The following is a 24,716-nucleotide window of genomic DNA, read 5'->3' as shown; positions in this document are numbered from 1 at the left end:
CAGCCTTTGTGTGTAGGCAGGGGTGTCGCACCAAATTCTGGGCCCTGGGTACAAGGATTTACTGCAAGCCCCCGAATGTTCTTCATAGGGGGAGGGGGTTTAACCCATTGCATTATTACACATTATTGTGTGCTTTAACTTTTGAAAATAGCAGATATACAAGCTCACAGCGTGGCACTCGGTGCCGCACTGTAGATCTGCTATTTTAGAAAAATCGTGAAAAGTCTTAGAATCCGTCCAAGGTTTTTTGAAAAACCTATGTTTCTATGTCAGTGGTGCTCAAACCTTTTCATGTGAAGGACCCCAAAATGATATGTATTTGGACACGGATCCCCATCTCAAAATATTTTGTTCCAGGGACCCCCCCAGAAACAAAATTTGGGTTACAAATGTTCGCTTAAAAAATACATATATTCAAAGATTTGCACACATTTTAATGACTTTTCAAAAATAGTAGATTTACAAGCTTGCCAGTGCGGCACTCGGTGCCCACGCTGTGAACTTGTAGATCTGCTATTTTTCAATAGCTAAAATATAAAATAATTATGGGCCCTCCACCTTGGGCCCTAGTAACTCAGTCCCACTTCCCCCCCCCCCCCCCCCCCCCCCCCCATGTGACGCCCCTGTGTGGACGTCTTGAACTGCTCTGAAAGGCCTGTTTTTATTAGACGCAGGTGGCTCTCCTGCTTGGCTTTAGAGAGAAAGAAAAAAAATGCTCCTCTGTACTACAGTATATCCCCCACTGGAGTGGAGTTACCTGGTTCATAATAAAGGCACTGAGGCATGGGCGGACAGCTTGGCCATGGCTCTCCAATGCACCACCGCTTTGGCCCGCTATCCAGCAGAGCTCAGCAGACAGTGGTGTAAAAATGTACTTAAAGTACCAAAAGTAGAAAGGACTCATTATGTACAATGTCTGCATTTTCACAAGTTTTCAAAAGTACTGTGTGTATATATATATATAATATATATATACTATATATATATAAGTTCTGCTCTTGATGTCGGTAGATGTCGGTTATTAGCGCCATTTTTGCAAAACTCCGGACCACAATCAACTACCTGACCTGGCGGAGACCTGTGCTCCGAGGAGCAGTTTTTCCCATTCCTTTTCTATTTCCCATTCCTTTTTTTTGACCCCTTTCGTCCCCACTTGGCCATTAAGGTTTTACACCCCGTAATGACAGGTGCATTTGAACGTATGCCTGACTTTGAGGAAAGAGCAGGGCCATCATTACCACACTCCACTCGTAGAGAGTTCAATTAATATTCAATTAAATGTTGAATCCAATCCTTTTGCCTTTGATTCAGGAGTCAGCAGCAGCAGTGTCTTTATTATAATCCCCTCGTGCTGCAGGATCTTATCACATCCATCGCACCCGTGAGCTTCATCAGGGAAGCTTCCTGCTGGTGTAATCTTTTTGGAATGTGGAAGTTAACGGTGCACAGAGAGTGCCTGCATGCAGACTGCATCCCCGTCAACAACCATTCAAACAAGGGCTTCCTGTAGGATGATGGCCTTTTGATTTGATCTGAAGAATCGGTCATACCTCGTTCCCGTGTGGTTTGTCGCAGTGATGGAAGAATACTCGCGTGTTGTATTTAAGTACAACAAAAGTATAGCCACATAATACAAAATGAAGTACCAAAAGTAAAAGCACTCATTGTGCAGAATGTCCCATTTCACAAGTGCAAAATGACAAAGAAACGTTTGAAAATAGCCGATCATTGTGAGCTTGTAGATCTGCTATTTTCAATTGGCCGATGTGTGTGGAGTAAAAGTACAATGTTTCCCTCTGAGATATAGTGGAGTAGAAGTAAAAGTATTTGAAATTGTAAATACTGAAGAAAGAAAAAGAAAGACTCAGTTGTACTTAAGTACATTACTTGATTAATGTACTAAGTTACTTTACACCATATTTGTTGTTGCCTCCCCCCCCCCCCCTCTCTCTCTCTCTCTCTCTCTCTCTCTCTCTCCCTCTTTCTCTCTCTCTCTCTCTCTCTCTCTTTCATTTCATCTTGTACATGTCTTTTCTTCCCTGTCTGCATGAAGGAGACAAAAGCATCTCTCCTCCACCAGACAGACCTTTGCCCTCACTGACATGCACAAAGGGTTGACACCATCCTTGGCTTGGTGGTAATTTGTAGTCTGTGCAGGTGACATGGGAGGTTTGGAGGAAATCAATGCGGGCGGCGTGTGCTCCTGAGGAGACATGTCACGCTCACAACGCACCAGGAATTAAACAATGCCGTTAGCTAGGACAGCTTTATGTTCCAACTAACAACATTACAACACCTAATCTAAAAATACAAACAATCTACACGTGTACAGTGGCTCAGGGGTAGAGTTGCCGTCTTAGAACATGGAGGGTTCCCGAAGGAATCCCAGTTCAATCCCAGGCTCCCCCAGAGTTAGTGTCGAAGAGTCCATGAGCAAGACTCTGAACCACTAGTTGCTCCCGGTGAGCAGGTTGGTGCCTTGCATTCCTCCGCCATCAGTGTGTGAATGGGTGAATGTAATGCACACTCTCTGTAAAGCACCTTGGATAAAGGCTCTATATAAATGCACCATTTACCATTTACACCTACTGTATGCCCAGTACAGATGCAATGCCTTAAGCCAAACATCATCCATGGCCAATATCACATTATTCTGCCTCGTACACAGCCCTGGGTAGGCCACCTGGCCTGGTGGCGATGTACGCTCTGCGGTGCGGCCCTTTCTTGTTCACAACCTGTTGATTCTGATACACAAGTTAAGGAGCTTAACTTCACAACACATCGCTAGTCAACAGAAATTTGATAATGTTTTTCATCCAAGTAATTCATTCACGGTTAGGTCTGCAAACTATTCCATTTTCCTATCACTGTTCCCAACTTTTGTTCAAGTGCATGGTGTCTTGAAGAGCTCCTTTGCTCTCCCTTAAAAGGATGCCATTTTTACGCTGGAAGTGTTTAAACACTGAAATGTGATTTTCTTTTTCCTGTGACAATGCAATTCTTTTTGTAAGATCTTAGGGGGCTTAAATGAATCACTGCACAGTTTCCTTGTCAGATGGGTGACAAAGTGAAGTCTATTATCTTATGCCAAGACTGTGAAAGGCATTTGTTTCCACTTTTCATTTAAAGCAACCATATGCCGACGACACGTTTCCATTCTTCACACGGTGGTGTTCTTAGATTAAATATACTGATCCCTTGATTTGTTATTAGCGCAGACAGATGATCTCAGCGTCAGAATTCATCTTTATTCTCGCAGTAGTAGTTCACAGTGGATTACTGCAGTGTTACTGAGAAACTTTTGAAAAAATCTAATCTTTTAAAGCGAACATTTTTAGCTCAAATCTATGCTTCTGGGGGGTCCCTGGAACAAAATATTTGATTTACTTCTAGGCGTCCTAGACAATTATAAACATTGAGCAACACAGATAAAGAAACTAAAGTTTTTTTTTCAGCAAAGCAGTAGGATTTAGAAGACATTTTTAGGTATTGTTCAGATCTTAACGCTTCCAGTGCCAGCCCCTAGAGGGCACCAAAGAATGCCAGACTTTCTCCCATAGGGGACTGCATTAGCATCCGGGGGCTCATGTTGCAGTGACGCGCGTGCTCACGTTCGTGCACGTCATGGAAAGGTCCCGGATGATAATGCTAACAGAATAGCTATTCCCATTTTGTCATTTTAAAGATCATTTTTCGGCGATTTCGCCATAAATAAACCTCGCGCCACATCCCTAAAAACACAATCCAGAGATATGGGCCTCCAAAGATGTGGTTTTTCATTGGATTCGGCGGCGATTCGCGGCTACGTTCGCGGCTCACGGCCGGCATGGCTTCCCCAGGATTTGGACCACTGGATTTTAAATTTAGGCTCAGGCTTCAGAAGGCCTCGGATCATTTTATTCATTTCATTAAAAATCCCGACCATGTTCGGGATAGGCACACTGGACTACGTTCCGGAAGCGGCGCTGAACATTCGGTGAACATTGGGGGTCTCAAAAATGTATTTTAAACCATTTTTAATGGAATATATCGTCGGACCATGTAAAATGGCTAGCTGGCTAGCGTAGGACGAGCCAGGACCACCCACGGCTCTACAAGCAGCTCAGGGTAAGTCAATTAATAAAAAAAAAATTGTTTTGGATTGAACATATCCCGAACATGTTCGGGATAGGCACAGAATGAGTTAATGGGTTAAGATACAGTATTGTCACGAGGAAAACTTGAGAGGATAATATTTTCCATTAGGACAGATTGAACAGAACTTTTCTTGCTTGGCTTGAACCCAAGCGTCCCTATTCTGGGGCGGAACATTAGCCCAAAAGAGCCGATCTAACAACTCACAACACGACACGTTTGAGCTAGTAGATCTGACATCTGAACGCACCAAGAACAGACTCTGTCTCCAAGACAAATTTCTCCCCTGGGAGACAAATAAAACTGAACCTTGAACCTTGAACCTTCAATAGCAGCGCTAAACACACCTGTAACACTACAGTAGCTGCTGTTTCTATTATAAAATGCACACAGGCCTCTTCCACTCATGCAGCCAACTACTTCAGGACTATAAATGGACGATTTCTTTTGAAAGAATGTGTTGCTTGTCCACGTCATAATGGCCCGGTTTCTCTGTGGTGAGGCCCTGTGGAGTTCTCCCATGACCTCAGGGTAACCTGACCCCGAAACAAGCCACAAAACCATCACGTTCTCACTTTTAACATCGTCTAACCCTGCCCTGTTAGGGCAACCACAATAAATATACAACCACTCCAGAAACCAAAAAGGCAATTCAGGTTTACTATGACTCTACTTTCCCTATTTGCCCCTCATTTGAGCCGTTGCCATCAGGCAGGAGGCCTAGAGTACTATTTGCAAAATAATACATTTCAATAAGAAAATGTTGAAATAACTCTACCACCAAATCCCTACAGCACATGATCACTGTTGCTGCGTTATGGGAATGTATTTTATATAGCCTAGTCGCCCTAGTGTTTTAATGCATCTGCATATTCTACTGTAAGCAATGATGTTTTTTATTGCTGTATACCAGGGGTGCCCACACTTTTTTGACTTAAGAGCTACTTTTAAAATGACCAGCTCAACATGATCTACCCACCCCCAAACCATTTACCTGATGGAACTTTGGAATAGCGGCACCGGTGTTACATAGCCTATGACAAACTTTGGGGGAAAAGTCTTAGGATAGTCTTATGATTTAGTGTTCTTGTAATGCTGCCGACTCTTGAAAACAAAGCATTGCATTGGGGGTTTGCCTTTAGAAGCCACAAAGGTAGCTGACTGGCCCTTCTTGATGTTAATCAAGTAGGCAATTCAAGTGACAGATGCTAAAAAGAATGATTGTGATTTTTGTTTATAAATATTTTTTCTTTATATTTTAATTATATTTTTATGGTCATGTCAAGTGTTCTACCTGCACAGCCTTTGTGATCTACTGGTAGATCACAATCTACCTTTTGAGCACCCCTGCTGTATACTGACTGCCTGTGTGCCAAAGTAAAAATTCCATTTCATGTTAAATTTAATGGACAATGAAGTTGTCTTTATCTTTTATGATGGATGCGGCCAACGCGTCAATGTGCTGCCACTTGTAAGTTGCTCCACAGGGCAAGGATGTTTATCAAGGCCAAGTGACTCCCATCCACTCCCACACAGTCACTGTCCTCCCACAAGACACATCTTGACCCCATTAGACACAGCCTACGTAGCTGCTCACTCCAGGGCCCAGATTTAGGCTAAGTGGGCCGTCTGTGACTATAACCTGTCTTAGTACAACCGTTCTCAAACCTTTCCGTCTGCTGGGGACCCCCCCACCCTGACAAGCACTTGGAATTCACCCTGCGTCAGTCCCGCCCCTCTTTACACCCATTGGTTGCTGTGTCTTGGTGGGACATTGTTTGTTATTATTATTGTTATTCTGTGTGTTCAGTTCTAATTTCAAACTTGGTTTCAGTCAAAGGGAGCTGCTCAGTGGCAGTATAGTGACTCAGTCAGCATGTTTTTTTTTTTATCTATATACATATATAGAGATATTTATATTTATTATACAGTATACATGTAGTAAGTGTTTTCAACAACTTGCCATGGGGCTAACTGCAATCACTTACCCCCAAAAATATATAACTAATGGATGCTTTACTTAATTCATGTAAAACTCCACAAGCTGATTTGTGGGTAACGGATGTGCAACAGAGCAGACAGATAAACATTATCATCCTGACAATCATCATTGTGGTTTCCTCCTCTATTGGTTTAGCTTGGCTAGATAGATGCTGATAGACCGTTCATACGTACAGACAGATGGATGGGTAATGAAATGGATTGCACCACGGCTCCTGTGGAAATGACTGATTAGCTGTCTGGAGCTGTCATTCTGCCTATTGTGTTGTCAAATGTGTTTGTTTCCACACAGCTGTGCCTTGCAGTTCAATTTAGAGTTTGGTTATTATGTAGGCATACTTTGTGATGTTTTTGAGCGGTGGTCACAACGCTCCTATACGTGGCCGTGTGTGTGGGTCTGTCTGTCTGTCTGTTTGTCTGTTTGTCTGTCTGTCTGTCTGTCTGTCTGTCTCCGGGTATGTAGCCTGCAGTAACCTCTTCTGACCACACAGGGGGCGCTGTTGTTCAGGATAGGCCAGGCATAGGCCAGGCACACTCACACACAAACACACACAGGGGGCACACACACACACACACACACACACACACACACACACAGGGGGCACACACACACACACACACACACACACACACACACACACACACACACACACACACACACACCGCTCAGTTCACACGAGTGTGATTTTTTTAAAGGTGTGTTCCATTATAATAGGATCATTAAAATAGGATCATCTATCTTTTTTTCCCCCCCTACATTTTCTACTAATTAAAATATAATCCACTTGCATGCAATCACTTAACTCATTTACCGCCTCCCCCGATAGTCCCGAGAAAATCCCAATGTCGTTCCCCGCCAGGCCCGATAGTCCCGAGAATTAGCTTTTATATAATGTAATGTTTAATTACAGTCTTCCCCAGCTCGTGACAAATTTTGAGCCTTTTATCTTAAAGGAAACCTAAAATATCACACATCAAAGTAAGTGTGTTTGAAAAAAAGACTGTAATAATGTACAAATTGCAATACAAATGTATAAATCTCCCCATAAAGCACAGTGAACTGGCAAAGTGACGCATTTGAGCACACAAAGCTGGCAGCCGAAAAAAAAAGAGAAGAAAAAAAGTGTTAGAACAGCTGTGTGTGTGTGTGTGTGTGTGTGTGTGTGTGTGTGTGTGTGTGCGCGCACACATCTCTTAGCTGGCTGCTCCACGGACCACTCTGTATGTGTTTCAGTGGTCCCCCTGATCAGGACACAGTCCCATAAATCAGAGATCTGCCTCTCTCTCTCTCTCTCTCTCAAAATTATCGCCAATTCGCCATATAAATGCTTCTAAAACATACCTGAGAATGCTGGTGGTTGATAAGAATCCACACCATGGTTTATAATCCATATATCCAGGCTATAATATATTGTTTTGTAATGGTATTTTAGTCCACAAGCAGCCAAGCAGGCCATTGGCGCCAGGCGGTCCTTTGCAAAGGGGGGGTCCCTGCATGGTCGCCTCCAATAGGGGGTCCGCGGGCCCAACGCTTCGCTCCGCAGAGCAGTGGGAACACGATAATCAACTGTTACACAACGTTGTAAAATCAATCAATAAACCACCCGATTACATAAAGTTCACACGACACGACACGATCCAGTTGAAGTGGTCCCTGGAGATGCGATCTCGAAGGGGGTCCTCTCATTTCCAACATTTCGAAGGGGGTCCTCTCACTACCCTGGTCTCCAGCCAACACTTCTCAGGGAACCAGGCGGTGGTCCGCTCCCCCAAAAAACAAGTGAAAAACTACTGTAGATGAAGCCTCAAAAGACGCACCAGAGATCAACTACTTGCCTCGTTAGCAAAGACGCGTTTAGCAGGGCAGTGCAGAGGATTTTTTAGGGGCAGGGGGAGACATTTTTCCAACATGTCCTAGAATGTGAAAATAGCAGATCTACAAGCTCGACTTTGATTGATTGATTGAAGACTTTATTAGAAGTTTGCATAGGAAAAGGTACAGTTTCATGACGGTACAGTTCACTGGTACAAGGTCTACTAAAAGGAGATCCATGAAAAGACTAAGCTTATTTCCACTGGAAATCATTGAAGTATCTCATATAAAATTGAATGACAAGCTCTCAATGTGTCACAGAGCGATGCGTTGAGCTTGTAGAGCTTGTAGATCTGCTATTTTCACATTCTAGGACATGTTAGAAAAAAGACTCATGCCCCCTTTTATGTCTATTTGTGTGTGTGCACCTGTACAGAGCAAAAAACAACCAGCAGACACACAGAGACAGAGAGAAAGCGCCCCCAAGTGGGGGCTCACAGAAATACTCACAGAAATACTGCAATATAGTATGTGAGTTTTTTGGTCAGATATAGCCAATAAAAATATTTTTCTCTGCATTTTTCTAAACAGAAAATTCTAAAAATAAATCCTATTACATAATTATATTAGTACACTTATCTAATAATGCCTGAAGCCATAAAGACAAATCTCAAGTGAGTTATCCACTTGAAAACAGATCATTCACAAAAAGGTCAATAACTCCAATTATTTTGAATTTCCACCTGGATTTTGAAAAAACAAGGGGTTTGAAATGGCCAAAACTCTAGATTGCTACATCGTACATACAAAAAAATATTTTTTGGAGAGACTAGAGGATGTCTTCTTTTATTCCAGGCACTGTATGACATTTTCGTGCAAACAGGGAATTTAGGAAAAATGTCTAAATATGAAGAAAATGCTTAAACAAAATGGCAGGAGAGCCTACAGTGAATGTTAAAATGGCGGTCAATGTGTTAAGCTGCATTCCATTACAACGTCTATTTATGCATTGTTGTTTATGTAACAGGCCACCTGCCTTTGAAGAAAACATAAAAATATCCATACTTCGACAACCCACAAAGAACAGAGTAGGGCTGTCACGATTATTAACCAGTAAGGCTCCCTAATCGGGAGATAAGCGACCGTAGGTCACTTATCTCCACAAATAGGGCAAAAATGTGTTTTGCCAAAATCTTCCTGATCCATGTTGATGACATGAGTGTAGACATACTGTGTAGTGATTTTCGTGATTTTAGGGCAAAATCTGTAGGAGCAGTGTCCAAAAATGTGTTTTTAAAAATCGGCCTGGAGGTGGCGCTATATGGGACAGATTCATGTTGATGGGATGAGTGTAGACATACTGTGTACCGATTTGCGTGATTTTAGGGCGAAAATTGTAGGAGCAGTGTCCAAAAATGTGTTTTGCAAGAATCGGCCTCATGGTGGCGCTAGAAGAGGGCCATGTGAGAAATGAGGGGTGGGGTCTCCGCGCCGGCAAGGCGGACGAATAGGTACCGGCCCCGGCTGTCCCGGTCGCTCCTAGCCGGAGTTACGGCATTTTATGTGAGCTGCAGTGTAGGGGGTCCTCCACTGGGGGCGCCACCACTTTTGCATCCATTCTGGAGCACCAGGAGTCGGTGGTCCCCGGGAATTCCCCGTGAGCAGCCCCGTTGGGGTGGTCATTTGGTCAAGTTTGCGCATTTGGTCATTTTTTACATCTGGGGGTCCCCCAGGGACCTGGGGGTCCCTGGAGCTCCGGGGGTCCTTGGAGGTTGTAGTTTGGCAGCCAAGGAACGTGTGTGCAAAATTTGGCATGGATCGGGGCAACGGTTGCGGAGATATAAGCAGGGAAAAAGTGTGACGTGTGAGGTGTGACAGACAGACAGACTGACTGACGGACTCACTCACAGTTTGTGCAGGTTTTGATAGTAAATGCGACCTACGGTCGCAATGAGTGACAATTAATAGTCAGTCAGAAGCAAGCTCGCGTTGTGAGCTTGTAGATCGGCTATTTTCGGCAAACAGGTTTGGTGTAGAGGGGAAAAAGAGCAGACTAAGTACTAGGGATATATCTAGGGATATATTGTTTGGTATCGTTTGGATTTTTACGATTCCGGTTCCGGTTCCGGTTCTACTTATCGGTTCCGGTTCCTAACGGTTCCTATTTCGGTTCCAAAATGGTTTGGTTTTTACACAAAAACATATTTTTAATGTTTAATTTACAGTTTTAATGAATCATTTAAAACATATTTTTTTATTTAATTTTAATGTTTAATTTACAGTTTTAATGAATATGGCAAATGAAATCATATTTCAATGTCTTTTGGGATACTCTTATTCTGAAGAGATTAAGAAGTCGACCACCATCTGGAAGTCTTATTGCATTAAGAAATCTGGAAGTCTTATTGCTGCTAGCACAACATATCTTATTCTGAAGAGATCGGCTACCGGAAGTGTTAACTTGGCGAGCGAGCGAGCGAGAGACGCAGTCGGACTCGCAGACATGCAGTGTCGCACGGGGGTCCGCATTCACACAAGCGCTGTTGCCGTACAGTCTTTCAGATGAATCCCACGCTGTACCCAGGAACCGTCATGTCCTTATCGGTTCTGTCCCGGTACCGAATTTCGGTACCCATCCCTACTAAGTACAGAGTGAAAGGTCAAGTTTATTAAGTATTGACGGTTCAAGTGGTTAAATATCTGAAAACACACATTGACACGAATCCAAAATACACTGATGATTGTGCTGTCCTTGGCCTGAAAACATTGAAGACCCCTGGATTAGACGATTACGTAATAAGTGTGACAGGCCCAGAACAGAGACATTCTTCTATAACGCACTCCGGAACGATTCAATGTCTGCATATAAATTGGCCCACCAGAACAATCTTTAGGGAACCCCCCCTCCCCTCCCCTCCCTCCCCCCACTATAGCAGCTGCAGTATAGGAATATTTTCAAGTGATCAAGTCCCCCGATGTAATTCATATTTGACCGTCTTTTCGCTTCCATGCACGCGCGCACAAACATAACACAGACGAGCTACCGATTAAATATGATACGTGAGGGTGCAGAGGAGCTGCGAATGGAAATGCAGAAGCGCTCCGTCATGCCGTGTATTTCATCTCCCGTGAAAACCCCCGCGCTGAGAAATGTTGATGCACTTCTTGCCTTTTATAAAAGAAAAAAATTGGTGGTGTGCGTAGGTGGGAGCAGGATGCCAGCCAGGACGTCTAGAGGTGTTCTCCTCTTATCCCTCTGTGAGAGGGAGAGAGGCTTGTTGTCTTGCTTGTCTTCAGGACTCTAATTGGCATCCAGCAAGGCATGATAGGTCCCCTAGCTTTAAACTACCAACAGGAACCATAAAGTACTTATGACAATGTTTATTAAGGTAAAGTTCGGGGCAAATGAAAGGAATCTTATGGAGAACATGTTGCTTTTGGTACAAGAACAGCGCAACTAGCGGTCAATCATAGGAACTTTTAGTTCTGTGTTTGTTTCATGTTAAATCCAGACAACTGGACCCCTGGTTGGGATCCGTTAAGATCAGGGCTGGACTGGGACAGACATACATTTTTCAATTCACAAAGCGTCGCAAGCTTGTAGATCTGCTATTTTCAAACCTTTTGTACTTTTACTTTTGGCACTTCAAGTACATTTTGATGCCAACACGTTCATATTTTGACTCAAGTACATTTTGAATTCCGGACTTTTTACTTGTAACAGAGTATTGTTATATTGCAGTATTGTTACTTTTTACTTAAAGGGGTACTGTCACCTAAAGGGGTACTGTCACTTTAAAAAGTAATCTTAAAATATGAGTTAATATTTTTATGATGTCATTGTGGGAATGCTCAATTATAAGCCAATCAAATTAATTGACTGTACTTAGACTACTTACTGTACTGGTCAGCTGTTGTTGGGGAGCAAGGGGCAGATTACACTGTGACATGAGTTTCAGACTGTTTCAGACCGTTTTTAGAGAGACCATGTGACCTACTGTATCATACTATTATAATTTCGGGGCGTGTCAGCGGGCCTTTAAGTGAAACATATCAGTACGTTTTCTGACACGGCGGCAGAGCCATTGACAGAAGATCACTCATTGAGAGCGTAGGTTTTTATGGATGTGTGTTTGTATAGTAGTTCCCCCTCTGGGGGAATCATTTCCACCCTAATTATTTGCACACACTCCTACGGTGCCTCTCCCCGGCTCCACGCTTGTGAAATGTAATAAAACAGAGACGTGCTGTTAAACAGATTACTCACGTCCCTGTCAGAGACTCTCACGGCCATGCTGTATCAGTCAGTGGTGGAAGGTAACTTAAGTGCACTCACGTACGGACTGCGCTTAAGCACAATTTTGAGGTACTTCTGCTTCACCCGAGTATTTCTGTTTTTCGATCATTCCAAGTCTCAGAGGCAAGTTTTAATTAATTGATTATTAAATTAATGTGGAACTTTGTTTTCCTCACTCAACAGTAAGCAAACAAACATAAAGTTTAAGTGTATATAGGGCATCTGCACATTTCTAAAGTGTCAATTTAAGCACTTTTTAATAAAGTCTCTAAAAAAAGTTAAACATTGGTCAATTTGTCAAATATTAGATGCAGAAATTGTGAAAATAGCCGTTGCGAGGCATTGTGAGCATGTAGATCGGTTATTTTCACAATAGAACCGTGTTATACAAAATGTAATGCCTCAACTCTTAGTGCTCGTCAGGGTGGGTGGGGGGTCCCCAGTTAAAATATGATTATTTTGGGGGTCGCGGCCTGAAAAGGTTGAGAACCACTGTACTATGTGATGTCAGGGGAACCACTCTAACAGAATGGGTTTACCGCTCTGACATCACGCTCTGGCTTCACTGTGATGTCACACTAACAGAATTCCTTTTATGCCCATATATGGAGTTCCCTGATATTATCAATATTAAGCCCATCTAACAGGACTTCATATGGGAATGCCCATATATGGAGGCCACATCGCCCACATACCACACTAACAGAATCCATATATGGCCAAGACAGTGTGGCTGGTTCTACAGACAGGGCTCTCCATGTATGGGCATAAAAGGGTATGATGTACTTTTAACTACTTTAACACATCGGACGCCCACATGGTTTTGACGTCTTAATTTGCTGGTGCCCATGGCAACGCGTCATTTTACCTACCGGCGAGAGTACTGGCGAGAAAAGTAATCCGAGTAAATGTAATCCGAGTATGTCCTGTTTATTTCGCGAAAATCTTTTCTTTCAGTCAGGACCGTTTTTTATAATTTCTAAGCCACAGTGTTTGTTTTACGGCATGTAGAAGAGGCTGCCGTTTTGAGAAAAAAATTAAAAAAGGAAGAGAATCCGGAGAAAACAGCATTTTTGTGCAGCCGCTAAACAGGAAGTCAACGAGACACTAGGGCTGTAATCTAGCCCTGTTTTAGGGATTCGAACTTCGGGGGGATTTCCCGAACGGACCTTCGAACCTTAGATGGTTCGTTCAATTGAACAAAAACCGAACGTTCGAACGTTCGAACCTCCGATGGTTCTGTACATAAACCACCTGCATTCATTATAACCAGCTGCAATTCATTATAGAATCCTACGGGGGGCGACATTGCATAGTCTTATCGGTAAAAACGATTAGTTTCATAAGGATCAATTACACAAAATACACGTTTGCACAGGATTTATTGCACAGTCTGACAGTCAGGAGCAAAGTCGTTCTTAAATAGGCCTACAAGCAACTGAAGCAAGCAATGCAGATCAGATCAACAATAGCCTAATATCACAGGCTCACAGCACAGTATTTTCTAGGTCACTCTTTTTTTCTTTTTAAACTGTAAAACAATAAAATACACCATTAAATAAAAAACGGACACAATAAAAATAGTCAGACAAAGCGCACTCTATGTCCAATAGACAGACCTCTGCACAGGGCTACAACATTGCAAACAAACAGCTTCAATATAAGTATGCATGTAACCAAATAAACAAAGTTACAACGACTATTAGTGCAACCAAGCCAGGCTTGTAACAAAGCTCACCTCTGCGCCCTAAACCCTCTTCATATTGTGTGCCAAGAAAATCAGTTTGTCCACATTCTCAGGGAGGAGGCAGCTCCTCGTCTTGCTAACAATATTCCCTGCTTTGGAAAAGATACGTTCCGATGGCGTGGAAGTTGCTGGGATACAAAGACACCGTTTGGCTGCCAATGCAAGTTTTGGGTAGCGGTGGCAATGCATCTTCCACCATCCTAGTGGGCCCACTGGGTCGGATTTCTCTTTGGACTTTGACTTGTCGCCGCCGGATTTCTCTTTGGGCTCGGATTTTGGCACTTTGGACTTGTCGCGAAGGTAATTCTCCATCTCTTTTTGGGCACCGCCGTCACCTTCCTCCTCATCTTCATCACCCTGTAGCAACATTTCTAGGTCACGCTCTTTCTTTTTTTTTTGCGGTGGTCCCCCGTCCTCAGTCTCCTCTCCCAGTCCCTCCTCTTCCTCGCGTGCACCGTCTTCCTCGATTGTGGGTGTGTCACGCTCGTGTAAGTGGTCAGCGAGGTGAACAATCTGAAAATAATGTAATATTTTAGTAATAAATCAAATCGGAGAAAATGTTGAGCTGTTGCAGGCTAGTGAGGCTACACAGTACATATGTGTCATTAAGAGTTGTATAGTTAGTTAAGAATTTAGATTTAATATAGACTATATTAGTATAACTCTTATCTCGGTGTATACGTTGTCCCTCATCTCGTCATCGAGGAATTTGAGATGCTTATAGCGGGGATCCAGGGCAGCAGAAAGCAGATAGATACTGGTAGGCTCAAGCTTTTGTAGCTCCCATCTGTTGTCGATTTCGGTGACGAGGGACTTTTTCAGTTCTCTTATCGCAGGGCTGTCAGCCTCGTCTGGTGACAAGCTTTTCTTCAGGTTGGTTAACATCGGCACGGTTGCTGACAGAGACACTGTTAGGGGCCCTGGGGCTCCGGCCCGGGACCCCAAGAAAGTGGCACCCAGGCCCTTCAAGCCGTACCAGCATGACAACCGCCACAAGGACCGTCAGCACCAGGAGAAGCGCAGAGGGTCTGTGGGATCAGAGAGACAGCCATCTCCAACTCCTGCTGTTGCTGACAAGGCTGACCGCCAAGCCATGCCGCCACCTCCATCTCCACCAGTTGCCCAGGTGCCCGTGGGCATGCCACAACTTGCATATTATCCGATGCAAGCAATACAACCCCTATATCCAAACCCAGGCTGCCCCCAGCCAGCTCCAGCCCCAGCTCCCACTCCACCTGTGACCTCTGCCCCCCAGGAGGGCAAGAGTGGGAAGCGAAAGGAGAAACGACACTACACTTCTCGCCGCTAGAAGAAGAAGCCAAGTAAAGTTATGTCCTGATATAATCCTTATATGTTAGTGTGGAAAAAGGGCATAAATATATATTGAAATACTTGGTTTAGTAGTATAAAATGCATATATACATTGTTGTTTGTGTAGAAAAGTTCTCATCATTTTATAATACATGAGAAGTAGGTTTTTAGTCAAAAGAGCTGCTGTTTTTCTCATATACTGTATGTAATGTGTGTTTGCAACAAACATGGGACATTCTCACAAGCACGAAAGTATGCCTTGGCACACTGCCAACACAGCTGCATCTACAAGACGCTCTCTGTCTGGGAAACCAACCTGGGACTGAGCGTGAGTGAGACAGGTGCCCGTCCCTCCCTAACGTTCGGGCCGTGCTGTTATCTCTTATCCGAGATAAGAGATATGACATCCTGGGGGAGAGCGTGTTTCCCAGAGGCTTCTGAAACTAGGGCGGACACTCCCCAATCTCGAATGAATAGGGGAGCCCTAGCCTCACCTTGACCGTCTCCATTGCGTCAGGCTGTGCATGAGAGGGCATGTACGTGCACAGATGCGTGACAACGTGTGTGTGCTAAAATATGTTCTGTGTGTAAATCACGTCACTGTGACTGCAACGGACTACTGTTTAAAAGAGAATGCTCCGTGTCTATTGTTCAGTTGTTTTTTAGTTGAGTTGTTGCAGCTATCCCCGGCCCGTTAGGGGTCGGGGATGGACCTGTTTGTACTTAGTGCAATTTCTGCACCACTTGTTCCTGTACTTAGAGAGAGTTTGACTCTGTTTAGTTAAGTACACATACTGTACTTCTTTTTGATTTTCATTACCAATTACTGTATTGGTGGTTTTATATTTTGTAACTGTTTTTACCAGTAAAGCTTTTTATTATTCACTTTTATCTGGTGTCTGTCTGAACTCATTCTTTAAGAGTTTACAACTTTTTAAGGTTTGACTTTCTCTCCTTCCCTACGGGGAAGGCTGCACTCATGGGAGGAAGGTTTTGAACACCTTCAGGCACTCAAAGTAACTTCTGGCTGTGGAGCTGAGCTAGACTTTTGGTAAGAATCAACAAGTATATTTTCTTAATTTAAAAGTCTTTTCACCTTCTCAGAGACTGACACTGCGCGGGCAGGTGTCAGTTGGGTATGCTTGGCAGACAATAAAATACAAATTCCCAACCCTAACCGGACGGACAGTTTGTCCGCAGTGGGCTCTTTGTATTAAATAAGTCAAGCTGCTTCTCTCCATAAAACAGCCCTTGGTGAGATAGCTACAAGGATAACAGACTCATACTTTTCATTGTCTTTGTGGTTTTGCATTCTCCATTCAGACCTAAGGTCTACATTTCTAAAGTAAGGTGCATATCCTGGTCTCTAAAATAAATAGTCGCTGTAGAAAGTAATAATATTCACCAGTTAAAGAGGGTCTCATTGATAGCTCAGCTTTCATTCAGAGAAGTGTATTTATATTAGTGTTAAATAAGTATATGTAATGTATATATGTAAATATGTATATGTATATGTGTAATAGTAGGTTTACACAAACAAGGAAGGTTATTAAACCTGTTTGTGAACTTACATAGGTTTACACAAATGGGAAACTATTTGTGAACTTAGTACACCTACATAGGTTTACACAAATGGGAAACTGTTTGTGAACTTAATACACTTAATGGGTTTACACAAATGGGAAACTGTTTGTGAACTTAATACACTTAATGGGTTTACACAAATGAGAAATTGTTTGTGAACTTAAAGGTGTAGTGTAGTGACAGTGTTTCATTTTAAAAAGATCCGGTAACTTCTTGGGCTTAGGACCTGGGAAGGGTTCCGGGCGGCGTGAGGAGTACATTAAAAGGTGGAAGAGTACTCAGTAACTCAAGCTCATTACATGGCGTCCCTGGGTGGGCATTGATTGATTATTGATTATTGATTAGTAATTGATTAATTAAATTCGTGTCCACTGCCACATAAAGAATAGCCGAGAGACCCTTGGAATATAGTTATTTACTACGGAAGTAAAGGATAGTTAATATTATCAAGGCTTAAGTGTTTTTATTCACAGAACTCCCCAGAGCGTCGGAGATTTTGAACAGAGTGAAGTGGAGGTCTGTGAGCGCAGCAGACGGCCAGTAATCGGTATCTCCATCAGGAACTAGATAAACTAGCAGTTGAGAACATCTAATAATATTATAACGACTTTGCGACCAACCTAAGTTATTTGGGCATGGACTCCGCCAATCCCACCGCCGCAGACAACGCTCCCTCGGGAGCGGTCGGCGGGGCGAGCCCACATCGGCTCAGCTTAGGTTGGAGAACTCGGGAATAGTGCATATAGACCAAGTTCGCAAGACCAGGTGAGCACTGAGAAATGGCCGAAGCTTCGGGTTGTAAACCCCTAGTTAGGAATGGAGAGGTTACGCCAGACATGGGGCAGGTAACTGTTGGTTCTCGTAAGGAGATGCCCTTTGCCTTGGAGTTGCCAGACATGAAGTGTTGATCTGTGTAGCGCCAGGACGGTCCCCTCCAACTGGGGACAGTGGAGTTGGAAAGAGTGCCAGCGCCTGGTTAGGCGTATCCTATGGTGTGGTGAAGTTGGCCAGGGAAGGCTTCATGCAAGCCTCTCATTCGCCCTGGTGGCGAGGCCTTTACCTTTGGCCCCAAGGAGGGGCCCAGGGGATGTTGAGCATTGGTTTGCCCGCGGTGCTACGTCCTGTATGGACTGCATCGTCCTGGCAGCCTATCCTGTTATGGCCGCTGAAGCTGTGGTCAGATGTTCTTGCTCATGGTTGGGCATTGCCCTGGCCGAATGCAAATGCCAGAGGGGGTGTTAGGGGTCCTGACTGTGACCCCAAGAATATGGCCCCCCTGTCCTTTTAATCCATATGCACTATTTGTACTGCATAGAGAGAGAAATACATGCTTTTGCACACTGCTGACAAAGCTGATCTGTGTTCATGCATCCAGCTAGACAAGGTGGCCTTGAACTAGGGTGACACCTCAACACAGCTGGCCGGCACTAATGAGCTCTTATCTCTTATCTCTCAACGGGAGATATATTTCCCGTGGGAAGAGAGAGGAGGAACCCGGAGGGAGGGGCACCCGCTCCCTAGGGAGGAGCTATGGCCTGAGGCTCTGTATATAAGGAGCTCCTGAAGGCAAGCTCTCGTCACAAACGTCTGCTGACCATCATATGGGACACTTCTCAAACCTTCCTATTTCTTTGTGGAGAATTGGAACCTGACGACGACCTAGACATGGCCAGCGAAGGACAAGAGCAGATCATCTCCATTTGCCTGGACGACATGGATGATGACAATCTTCTTGCTAATAACTCTGGAGATACAGGCTGTCCAGGCTGTGTCAGCGGCTGCCCAGCCTGTCCAGATGAGCACATTATTGATTTGCATAATAGCAAACACCCGGAGAACCAGATCTCTGGATATCTCCCAGAGGAAGATCGGAGTGGTGCCTCCACCCCGGCTCCAGTGGATCAACCAGCGGAGTCCTCTGTGCCCATTGCGGGTGCTGTCTGGAAGGTGGTGTTTCCCTCACTTCTGGGGGACCTCGCTGACGATGAAGACTACGAGATGCCCAGGATGCAGCTATATGGCATCAAAGGCAACAAGATCAACGACGATGCCCTGAAGGTTCCTCAAGTTTGGGAGCAGATCGCGGGCATCAGACGAGGACACCTGTCCAACAGAGAGCCGTTCCTGACACCTACTTGGGAAGACTACGTGTTACTGAAAGGCTACTCCATCAAGAGATTGGTGAACTATTCCCGCCTGATAGGAGACAACTGGCGCTCTATCGTGCCTGCATGTGTAACCATCTACAGGGTGATGGTGAGTTCTCTGCGTTACCAGGCGGGCCAAGTGTGGGCCACCATTGAAACTCAGGGATCAGGGCAGAATCGCTTTGGTTGCCTGGAAGCCATTTTGGGAACTCGCATAGTTCGAGGAAAATGGGAGAATGGACAAGCAGGAATCCGGGATGCCTACCGAGATCCTGCCATATACCCATCTGATGCTGTCGCAGCTGCCATTGAGGCGAAAGCACGAGAGGGGAGCCAGGGTGCCAAAGGGGGTGTTAGGGGCCCTGGGGCTCCGGCCCGGGACCCCAAGAAAGTGGCACCCAGGCCCTTCAAGCCGTACCAGCATGACAACCGCCACAAGGACCGTCAGCACCAGGAGAAGCGCAGAGGGTCTGTGGGATCAGAGAGACAGCCATCTCCAACTCCTGCTGTTGCTGACAAGGCTGACCGCCAAGCCATGCCGCCACCTCCATCTCCACCAGTTGCCCAGGTGCCCGTGGGCATGCCACAACTTGCATATTATCCGATGCAAGCAATACAACCCCTATATCCAAACCCAGGCTGCCCCCAGCCAGCTCCAGCCCCAGCTCCCACTCCACCTGTGACCTCTGCCCCCCAGGAGGGCAAGAGTGGGAAGCGAAAGGAGAAACGACACTACACTTCTCGCCGCTAGAAGAAGAAGCCAAGTAAAGTTATGTCCTGATATAATCCTTATATGTTAGTGTGGAAAAAGGGCATAAATATATATTGAAATACTTGGTTTAGTAGTATAAAATGCATATATACATTGTTGTTTGTGTAGAAAAGTTCTCATCATTTTATAATACATGAGAAGTAGGTTTTTAGTCAAAAGAGCTGCTGTTTTTCTCATATACTGTATGTAATGTGTGTTTGCAACAAACATGGGACATTCTCACAAGCACGAAAGTATGCCTTGGCACACTGCCAACACAGCTGCATCTACAAGACGCTCTCTGTCTGGGAAACCAACCTGGGACTGAGCGTGAGTGAGACAGGTGCCCGTCCCTCCCTAACGTTCGGGCCGTGCTGTTATCTCTTATCCGAGATAAGAGATATGACATCCTGGGGGAGAGCGTGTTTCCCAGAGGCTTCTGAAACTAGGGCGGACACTCCCCAATCTCGAATGAATAGGGGAGCCCTAGCCTCACCTTGACCGTCTCCATTGCGTCAGGCTGTGCATGAGAGGGCATGTACGTGCACAGATGCGTGACAACGTGTGTGTGCTAAAATATGTTCTGTGTGTAAATCACGTCACTGTGACTGCAACGGACTACTGTTTAAAAGAGAATGCTCCGTGTCTATTGTTCAGTTGTTTTTTAGTTGAGTTGTTGCAGCTATCCCCGGCCCGTTAGGGGTCGGGGATGGACCTGTTTGTACTTAGTGCAATTTCTGCACCACTTGTTCCTGTACTTAGAGAGAGTTTGACTCTGTTTAGTTAAGTACACATACTGTACTTCTTTTTGATTTTCATTACCAATTTCTGTATTGGTGAGCTTATAATTTGTAACTGTTTTTACTTCACTAAAGCTTTTTATTCACTTTTGCTTGGTGTCTGTCTGAAATCATTTTCTAGAGTTTACAACTTTTAAGGTTTTGACTTTTTAACTTCCCTTCGGGGAAGTTCCGCTTCCATGGGAAAGAGGTGTTAGCATCTCAGGGCACTCAAAGCAACTTCTGGCTGTTGGAGCTGAGTTAGACTTTTGGTAAGAATCAACAAGTATATTTTCTTAATTTAAAAAGTCTTTCACCTTCTCAGTGACTGACACTGCGCGTGCAGGTGTCAGTAGGGTATGCTTGGCAGACAATAAAATACAAATTCCCAACCCTAACCGGAAGGACAGTTTGTCCGCAGTGGGCTCTTTTGTATCAAATAAGTCAAGCTGCTTTTCTCCAAAAAACAGTCCCTGGGAGAAAGCTACAAGTTCAGACTCACACTTTACACTGTCTTTGTGGTTTTGCATTCTCCATTCAGACCTAAGGTCTACATTTCTAAAGTAAGGTGCATATCTTGGTCTCTAAAATAAATAGTCGCTGTAGAAAGTAATAATATTCACCAGTTAAAGAGGGTCTCATTGATAGCTCAGCTTTCATTCAGAGAAGTGTATTTATATTAGTGTTAAATAAGTATATGTAATGTATATATGTAAATATGTATATGTATATGTGTAATAGTAGGTTTACACAAACAAGGAAGGTTATTAAACCTGTTTGTGAACTTACATAGGTTTACACAAATGGGAAACTATTTGTGAACTTAGTACACCTACATAGGTTTACACAAATGGGAAACTGTTTGTGAACTTAATACACTTAATGGGTTTACACAAATGGGAAACTGTTTGTGAACTTAATACACTTAATGGGTTTACACAAATGAGAAATTGTTTGTGAACTTAAAGGTGTAGTGTAGTGACAGTGTTTCATTTTAAAAAGATCCGGTAACTTCTTGGGCTTAGGACCTGGGAAGGGTTCCGGGCGGCGTGAGGAGTACATTAAAAGGTGGAAGAGTACTCAGTAACTCAAGCTCATTACAGACACGTTGTCTTCTTTAGAAAACAGTTCTGTCAGTGTCTCTAAAGGGTGGAGCACATCTGCAACATCGGCTGCCAGAGTCCACTGATCCGAAGTGAGGTCCAGTGAACGATCTGCCTTTTTGGTGACAGTGGAGTCGGACAGCACCGCAGTTATTGGCCATCGTTGCTCTACCAAGCGGTCCAGCATGTTTAGTGTCGAGTTCCAGTGAGTGGTTACGTCTGGGATTAGTTTGTGTTCAACGACACGTTGTGCAGCTTGTTTGGTTTTCAGAGCAGTTGTAGCTTTTTGGCTTTTTCTGAAATGCGACACCAGATTCCTGGCCGCTCCAACCATTTTGGTCACAGTGGGATGTTTTAGGGATGCATTAATACAGAGCTGCAGTGTGTGTCCGGAACAGTAGACCCCCTGAACCTTGCCCCAATGTTCTGGGTCCTGTTTCAGTGTTGCAGTGCAGAGCTTCATGTTACTAGCGTTGTCGTGTACAACAGCGATTCTCTTGTAGTTGGGTATGTTGTAAGCGTCAGCCACTTCACCGAGGCGCTGTGCTATGTTTGCTCCAGTGTGCACGACATCCAATTCTTTGGTTTCCAAGACGTATCCCTTTAGTTCCCAATCGATGGAAATAAAGTGAAGGGTGACCGCCATGTACGCCTCCATCACTATGGACGTCCAAGCGTCGGTTGTGAATGCTACAGCCGTAGCGCTGTCAATTTGAACCACAATCTTCTCCCGCACTTCACTGTGCTTTATAGCTAGGGCATCGGTGATGGTCTGTCAACATGGCACGGTGTAACCTGGCACCATCAGCTCAACCATCTTCTTAAACCCCTGGCCCTTTACCACACTAATGGGTCTCATGTCCATAGCTATAAATTCAACAATGCTGTTCAGAATCGCTTTCTTTCTCGTTTCAGTTAATGGCACGTTGAATGACAGCTTGGCCTGCTTTGTTCCCGTGGGCCCGACGTCCAGATCCATTTTGTGTACCTAAAATAAATGTGATAATCTATTAGCAAATATAATTTAACTTTTATTACGTTTATTTGAGGCCCAACTGCTTAATATGTGCGCAGCCTACCCTGCACATGGCTATAGTTCTAATATAGCGTTCATACTTACATTGGTTAAATGAGCGCTCAGATTTGTTGTGCCACCGTGGAATGCCAAGGATTTCTCGCATATTTGGCACAAAGCTTTAGTTTTATCCTCAGATAGTTTAAAGTGTTTCCACACTGGTGATTTCTTAGTGGCAGCTGCCATGATTGATTCATTTATGACCCCTCACCCCTCTTCACCTGACTCGTTGATTGTGTGGAGTGTGTCTGTCTGTGTATTCAGTGCGTGACTTTCCAATGATTTTGTTAAGACAAAGACAACATAGTATAGGCAGGTAGGCATGCTACAGCGAATAGGACTATCTATCACATTCTGATAATAGGCTATATTTAACATGGAAAAATATGTGTCCCAGCACCCCTGAGAGCCAGTCATCTCGGGGACTGTCATTATTCCCTGCAGCAAAAATGATTTTTTTTTTTTTTTGCTCTTTTTTTTTTTTAATGCCACAACAGCATCTCATAATATCTAGGCTACATTTCACTTAAACGCCAGAGCTTAACTCTGCATGTAAATAAGACTTTTTTTAATTAATGTGAGAGATCGGTACATAATTCTGTTAGTCCTCCCAGTTTATATTAGCTAAAATGCTAACTAGCCAGCCTTTGTTAGCCGTTTGTAGCCAAATACGGTAATATCGGGACTCCATTACTTAGCGAAGCAACCCACAGTATTTATCCCATTAATTTAATGCCACGTGTGTTCCAAATGAACAATTATTAACCACGTAATGTATGATTTTGTGTATTATTATTTATTATTCTTCCGCCGTTCTTCCGCTGTTTCTTCTTCTACGCTGGTGAAATGATCCGTTCCTGCCTGGAGGCGTCTGTGACGTATGCGTTTGTCTTCTGTGAAGCTCCGGTGCGGAAGCTTCCTTTGTCACTGAGTTAGCTTAGCATTGAATAGATCAGTGTCGTCCTAAACTATCTAATTCTAACGTTCAGGGTGTTTGTTTTTTTGGACAATAAATTGACAGCCAAGAAAACATGGATGGAATGCAATCGTTCACTCGCCGTCGGAAAGTTGACTTTAGAGTAGACTATTCTGGTTGACTGGCTATGAGTGGCTAACGGCTAACGCTAGCTAGCGTTAGCTAGCGCTAGCTGCAGCGCTAGCTGCAGGCTATAAACAAATAAAACGTGACCCAACTCTATTGTTGCTCTCTTCTACAAGCTCACAACGCGAGGCGGTTAAGCCTGTAGATTGTGTTTTATTATCAGGTCAAATAATCCTTCTGACTGAAGTTACACAAACACTGATTATGCTACATTTAGCACAGTTAGCCCTGTTGCACACGTAATAAATTCACTTCAACCTCGTGTTGAGCAGTTAATCCTATTTGCTACGTACGTCTACAAAAACCTTCATATTTCAAAGATAATGTGCTTACTGAAGTCTCACAGATGTCACAGTATGGTACGCTCAAGCAGAATTAGAGAGACAGCCGCTGATACGAACGACCTACGGCCTGGTCGCGACCTAGGCCACGACCTGGAGGTCGTAGGTCCCGGTTCTGGAGGTCGTAGTTCGCGGTACATACTTGTTAGGTCGCGGCCGGTCTAGTTTCGCGACCCCCGGCCGTGGTTGCGCCACCTCGGTCGTCCCCGGGCCGTTGTTGCGCGATCGGGCCGTTGTTCAGCGACCTGGGAAGTCCGCGGTCGTATTTAAAAGGTCTTTTTGCAGAATATTCTAGAGCAGCAGCGCTATTCAACCTTTTGAAGCTTGTGATTGGCTGAACCGGAGGTAGGAAGCGCTCCATTGTAGTCACTTGGACCGCGCGAGGTGCACCAAAACCTATCCTTAACCCTAACCCCAACTCTAACTCTAACCCTAACCTTAACCCTAACCCCAACTCTAACCCTAACCCTAACCCTAACCCTAACCCTAACCCTAACCTGCCGACACTGAGTAGCTAACCTGCCGACGCTG

The sequence above is a fragment of the Nannobrachium achirus genome, assembly GCF_963921795.1.
Source record: "Nannobrachium achirus genome assembly, chromosome: 20".
Taxonomy (NCBI): Eukaryota; Metazoa; Chordata; class Actinopteri; order Myctophiformes; family Myctophidae; genus Nannobrachium; species Nannobrachium achirus.
The sequence above is the reverse complement of the archived record's forward strand: the minus strand, read 5'-3'. Positions refer to the sequence as shown.